General features: G+C 39.0%; 1 protein-coding gene across 25 annotated transcripts in view; it reads left to right on the forward strand.

Annotated features, from left to right (window-relative positions):
* The window catches only part of ncam1a (neural cell adhesion molecule 1a), a 251,220-nt gene that overhangs the window by 3,000 nt on the left and 241,092 nt on the right, over nt 1-7,128 (forward strand). The gene's annotated exons all lie outside the window — the stretch shown is intronic.

The raw sequence follows: 7,128 nt of genomic DNA on the forward strand, positions 1-7,128 counted from the left end.
TATATATGTGTATGTATATATATATATATGTGAAACTTAAGGTAAGTGAATTCAAGTGTGGAGCTAACCATGTGCTTTTGAATCTCAAGACAACATGAACTGAACTGTGATGTTCATTTCATGATCCTGTAGATCTAAAACAATGTTTTCATGCATAGAGCTGAACTTCAAAAAAAAAAAAAAGAGCACATTTAGAGGGAGCAAAAATACACAATTCCTAAATGGCTAACATATGGGACTTTAACTGCTGTGGTGAGTTCAAAGCCACTATGAAAATAATACAGGCTATTTTTGACTTGGGGGAACTGGAAAAAGCAGCCAAACAAGGGAAAATTATAAGGCGTTTTTAGTCAGCTCTCTGAATAAAACTGGATTCTGGATGTTCAGAACTTTGCGCTGTAGTTGCAGTGAGATCCATGCAGCTTACATGTGTACATGTAAGTGACATGGACACATTTTGTACCAATTAATCACTGCTTATGTTAATCAAATTATCAGCAGTGTAGGCGCTACTCCGATTACAGCTGGACCCCCTTTGGGCTCAGCACCTATTTATCCACATACTGTATAGCACTACTATTACTACTAGGTAGTTATTCAAAAAGCATAAAAACTGCATCAAAAAGTAACTTATGTCGTAATTGATTTCCCAAACAGGAGTTGTTCTCCTGTGCATTCATTACTTTTTTCTATATACAGTACTTTGCTATTTATTCTACTGTCATTTTTGTCTATTTAGGATGTTTAAATTACATTGCATTTTAAAAATGAGACGACAATTTTTTTTTTACTTTTATATTTCGACTAAGTCATTAGTGGATATTTGCAGTTCTGTGGATAAAACATCAAGTAAAGGTACAACTAAATGATCAAAACAGAGTAAAACATTAGACGTTGGATTGATACATTATCTATGAATAAATGTCATCTCGGTGTTCTTTTATGCTGACAGTAGTACAAACGGAAGTTCAAAATGACTCGGCGTGCTGTTACATTTCTTCTCTGCTGACTGTTAGATGAGGATGGGCTGTCTTTGCATATTAATCAGTGCATGAATGGAGGCCGTGAGTGATTTGCATTGTGTGAGCAATGAAGGCGCCCTATAGAGAATTGAATGTAGGGGGGGGCAAAAAGGAATAAACTAAACAGAAGGAGATGGGCTTGTTGTTTACAATGGGGACTGCCCCCCTCCCCCGACCCTCCAACCCTTGAATGTTTTTTTCTCTCTCAGCCTAGCATTACTTTGCAAAAGTACACTTTATACACACTGTATAAAAGATAATACACAGTGTGTATGTAGCTGATAAATCCTTAACCAACACGTTTGTTGGTTAGCATTAAGCTTGTGTTCCTTGAACATTACATTCAATTAAAGTAAAACTGAAAACTATCATTTTCCGTGGGAATGTAAGGGGCATCCCAATGCTTGTGTTCACATTTCGATGTTATTTTAGGGCTGACTAATAGTGCTTTCAAAAACTATTTTCACATTGAGATTATAGATAATCAACACTGGGGATACAGTGACTGTGGCTAAAGGCAAATAATAACACAGCTTGTAAGTCTATTACAGTAAATTCAGAAAATTACATGACTTTCCTGTAATCCAGCCTGTAAAATAAGGAAAAGACAACACTTGTGCCATATTACGATATCCAAATTCTAAGTCTTATATATTGATAAAATATTGCTATTTTGCTGAGCCCTACTTCTGGCCTGTATTTGTGGTCTACATACATGTAGTATTAGACATATTTTTTAAACATATCTATTTTGTGATGTGCTTCCAAGTTAGTTGGCCATTGAGACTAGACAAATACCAGGCTAGCTGCTAATGACCTGTCTGAAAACAATGTGATACAATCTGCTAGGTCGGTTAACCTAATGACAAAAAAAAAAAAGGCTCATTAAGGGTTACATGGCCCAAACCAGGGCTCATTCATAAGTTACTTTTTGGTCATAGTTAAAAGTAACTGAGTGTCGTGTCATGGTCAAAGCAAGTATGACTTCAGTATTTAGTGTTAATAATTGAAAAGAAGCACAATGGATGTGCGGTCTCTAAGGTATCGGCTGGTCTGTTTTTTCAAATTTGCAAAACATTAAAAATGTACTGAAAGCTTGTCTCAGACGCTACATGTTCTGGTCACATCCCCTAGACTGAACTTGACTCTTATACTTAATAACTCTTAAGTTGTCCACAAAGACATCCCAGCAGGGTGAACTGAAATCAGCTTTTAATGGATTCAGAAAACTGAAAAAAAAGACTTGCTTGATGTCATTGTGCCCAAATATCACATTCAGCAAGGTGAAACATCGCTGGGAGTGGTTCCGACTCAAAACAGACTTTGAATCTCCTGGTGCCTTCAGGCGTAATAGCCACACTGCTGCTCATGGAGAACAGGGTAGGTGACGGTGGATGGACAGTTGTCTGCTGTGCAGCATCTTCTGCAGAGTCCTGTTTCTTAAACTCACCACGTGCTCTACATCAGCACTGAGGATCTGTGCTACTTTGTCATGCAGGCTGCCGAGTCTGGTGACAAAGAAATACTTGACTGCGTAACAGAATCCCAGCATGATGTCCCTGTCCTCCTTGAACTGCCAGGAGAACCACAAGTACTGGTTTTATTTGGAATAGATACTGTTTGTATAGATTTTCTAGTTTTCTGTGTTAGCAAGGTGCCCGGTATTATTTATAGCCTGTCACTATTCTAACTTACTTCCCCCAGGACTGGCACTGGTTAGCAGATGGAACTCCTTTCTGGGAAAGTCAAATGCTTCTGAGTTGTCTTGTGTTAATACTCTAGTCAGAACATTGAAATATGTTTTACATTCCTTTACTGCACCAGTTTCAAATACAACACAAGACAGGCTTTGATAGCCAATTTAACGCCTTACTATAAAAAAAAAACATCAGCTGAAGTACCCTTTTTATATCAGAGGTCACACATATGCAGGACAGCACATCCCAATTTGCATTCTAAATGATTGAACACTGGCCATCTTTAAGACACAAGTGCAGAAAGTTGGAGGTTTGCTTGATCGTCCTTTCTTCAACCAAGCCTTTAGTGATGACGAGACAAGACGGCAACACTGTGCTGATGTTTCAAGACATACAATGCCTCTATACTTACTGCATACAACGGTTGGTTGCAGGGGTTATTCTGCGAAGCTAAATGTAAACTGTTAAGTGGCTTAGTCTTGTAGTTTTGTAAACTAAAACTATCAGTTAGCAAGAATGTAATGTACCATAACATCACATACCAGCTGCGTTTTACACACAGCAAGGCACTGAAGGCTTAATGTAAGTCTGCAGGCAGGTGGCACATCCTGGCTACTTTGCCATCGCTATGTCTTTCTGAATTGCACATCCGTTGTGTGTGTGTGCTACAAGTCTCATACCGTACCGACGTGTGAAAAGTGATTATCAGACCTTTCTTGTAGGTCAGAGACCCTTCTGATAAGCATTTTGGCCCATGACAAGGCGTGTCTAAAATTATATAGTCTGCACTTTGTGTGTGTGTCAGTGTCATCCCTGGTACAAAAGGGTACATCAGCTGTTTTTTCTATTAAGGCGTGATATTGAACCCATTAGAACAATGAGTTCAATATTACCTTAAAAGTACAATTGTTTATTCCTTTGCATTGTAATCCCTGTTACTGCTTAACACATAGTTTAAGTGAAAAATGAGTAGACAGATGTGACTCAAAGTAATATTGTCACTTATTCTACTGGTGTCAGATTAAAGATGTTAATTATTCAGCAGGGCTGCATTGACTTTAGTTACCGATGTACAGTATATGTGACTTTATTTGGACTTGATTATCAGTTTTTGGTGTGCATAATTTCCACTAACATGCTGCATAACGCAATTATCACAAGTTGAGTTTTAGCAGTCTAGGCTGCATTTTGTAATGGTTTTCAATGACAGTGAGACATTTTGCTTGCTGCTTTTGCGTTGCTGAGCACCCAGTGTTTTTTTTTTTTTTTTGCTGTAATGTCCTGAACACCTAGAGTTGAAAACTTCAACTCAGGGGAGGAAAAAAAATGCCTAATAGCTAATGTCATTTAATTTAAGTGCAAAATAACGGTTGGCAGAGGACAGGGGGATTCGGTGGCTGTGTAGCAAGAGTAACAAACACAACTGGTCTGATCACCAAGAATTCAGTGCACCTTGTGTTTTGCAACCCTGCAAATGTGCGCATTTTGATTGTGGTCTAAGGCAGTTTGTTCTAGGATTTCAGCATCCAAGCGGATATCACACCTGCTTTATTTGTCTTCAAGGAGGATAATTTTCTTCTCTGAAATCCTGCTTTTCAAACCACCTGGAGAGGCAACTCATTTAGTTGTACACCTGGTGTCTACAGGGATAATTGTTGTTATTAATGATTGCATGCAGTGATGTTTTTTCACACAATTTATTGTGATTTGTGTTTTACCTTTTGGGATATTTTTCTCTTTTTCTTTGTTGCTTGATGCCCGTACTTGAAATATTGACTTCTTTCCAGCCTGTTCCATAATGCCACTTCACTAGCCCAGACTTATTTTTTTTAATGTTAGCTTGTGATTGGTTGCTCAGTTAATCTCTCTTTTATCTCTGTTTTTGTTCTGCTTGCAAAATAAGTGGGGTAAAAAGAAGCATTGAAGTGCACTCTAAAACAGGTGTATGCCAATATATACACACTAGATGGATGATAAGCTAGTAACATGTCAGATAGGCTCTAGCATGCTCTCCATTAAAATGTGTTTTCCTGCCCTTGCCGCCCCGTGGACCGCAGCGAAAGCTGGGATAATGCCCTTAAGGACCGGTGAATCGTACAAAGTGTCTAATTTTGCCCTACATTTTATACTGTAGCAACACTACACTTAGTATATAATTAGGATAGTATAATTATACAAATTCACATCAAAATGTGTACAAATATATAAACGGTCAACAAGCTTGTTGACTTTAATACTAGCTTGGAGATACCACATGTGTGCTCTCCATTTGCTTGCCAAACACTAATGTTTGGGGATGTGTAGGTGGCCTCACATAGCATTGGTATTTTGTTAGCACATTCAGTATTTTTAGTGCTCCAGCTTATTTACTCGCCATCCTTTCAGTATCACTTGCTGGGAGTTCTCAACACTTACATAGTTAACCTGCATTTGAGGAGATGACATAGGATATGACGCATACCTTTGGTGTGGGAGACCTGGGTTCAATTCCCACAGCGATACATCAACCAATGTGTCCCTAAGCAAAACACTCCAGAGGGTTGCAACCTCTGATATATAATAATTATAAGTCATTTTGGATAAAAACGTCAGCTAAATGACATGTCATTTCATGTTATGAGCACAAAGACACACCGAGCTTCCTATAAGTTTCCAACAATCGGAACTTATTGTCTAACATTACCTTTTGCTGAGCTGTCATGGAGAGGCCGGGCCATGGTTTATTTGGGCATGTGTTTTTTTTTTTCTGTCTCTTAATCCCAGGGAATGACTCACCATTATGATGTAATGCCTAGCAATAGCAGTTAGCTCATCCCAGTGCCTGCTGTGATTGGCTGGCTTTCTCAGGTGCCAAGCCGCCTCAGCCTTTTGTGTGAAGAACAAAAAAACAAAAAAAAACAAGTGTGTCTTCTGGGAGATGGGACCAAGGCGAGATGTGCAGCATGGGCAGTATTCTGTGGACTTGTTTACTCTCTAAATTGGCACAGTTGTCAGTGAGCACATTCTGGAAGCAAGCATCCTCTGTGGCGCCATGGTGCTTTCAGACTATTCCAGCAAAAGTCCAGAATGACTTATTTCACTGCACACTGTTCAAAACCTCAGGTGTCACACACCATAGGCCTAACTGTGTTCCCAAGATGCATAGTCTCACATATTGTGTATCCTCTCTCCATTTTTCCTCTAATCTTGATGAAAATGTCACCACTTCAGCGTAAGTAATGTGGAAGCTGAGGTTATAATTCTTATTCAAGTCTTGTGGAGTCCTTTTAAGAAACCCTGGTTGTGCATTCAAATAGCTGTGTGTGCAGAAACTGCAGACTCAAGACCAACTAGTGAATTCAGCTGGAAAGAAAACATATTAAATAGTATCTGTGATATTTGTCTTTTGTGGTAAAAATAAAATAATGAGTTTGTGCTTCTGGGTAATGGTCTTTTGACGAAGAACTATTTTCTGAAATGAAAAAACGGCTATTAACAGATGATACAATTTGATTTGCTGTTTTAAGAAAGGCAAAGGTGCAGTCTTTAAAAATATAACTGTGGGTGTGTGTTTTAAAACGCACTGTATTCATTTTTCTCTCTGTGTATTGCTGTGAAATGTGCTGTGAGGTAATGCTATGGAAACAAGAGGAAACGGACGCATCTAAGAGCTGTTTATGTGACAGCCGATGCAGTAAAGGCTCTGTGGGCTGTTTGAACAAACTGGCATGTCAAATATCATCTAATTAACTGGTAATATCCTGCTCACAATCTAACATGGGAGATGCATATAAACAGAGCCTAGCTGATGCCGCCCATATGGAAATCACATGTGAACATTGGGGAGGTCAGACTGATCAAAATAGATGCTTGTTGTTGTGTTGGGTAGGTAGCAGGTGGTTGCAGGGCAACACCATCTAGGTGCTGAGAGGCGGAGGCTGTTACCATAACTCAAACAAAGTGAACTTGAATACATTTAACACCTGCACAGCTTTAAACTTCAATACTTTTTCAATAACAACTGAAATGTGTCTGTAGCGTAGAGTGTTGAAAAATGTCAAAGATTTAAAGTGTACATGTCATGCTTCAGATTCTTAGGCTTGTTTACTGAGAAGAGTCTAATATATTGTAGCGGCAGGGTTGTTGAAATCAATCATTGCATTGCGAGGCGGATGTGGATAATTCTGCATCGATGCAGTGGTGACAGACCATACTTGATTATTGCCTACTGATGGTACTTGTTGTTTTTCCCTTTTGTCTGTGGTGTTCAGACTCGTGTGTGTGTGTGTGTGTGTACATTTGAGGAGTTGGAGCATTGTGATGGATCTAGATATTAAATCGACGGGGTAAGTGAATCATAAGACCAGGGAAGATATAAATTTAGAGAAAGAGACAGACAGACAGAGAGAGAGAGAGAGAGAGAGAGAGAG

This window comes from Etheostoma cragini, chromosome 13, assembly GCF_013103735.1.
Source record: "Etheostoma cragini isolate CJK2018 chromosome 13, CSU_Ecrag_1.0, whole genome shotgun sequence".
In the NCBI taxonomy this organism is placed as follows: Eukaryota; Metazoa; Chordata; class Actinopteri; order Perciformes; family Percidae; genus Etheostoma; species Etheostoma cragini.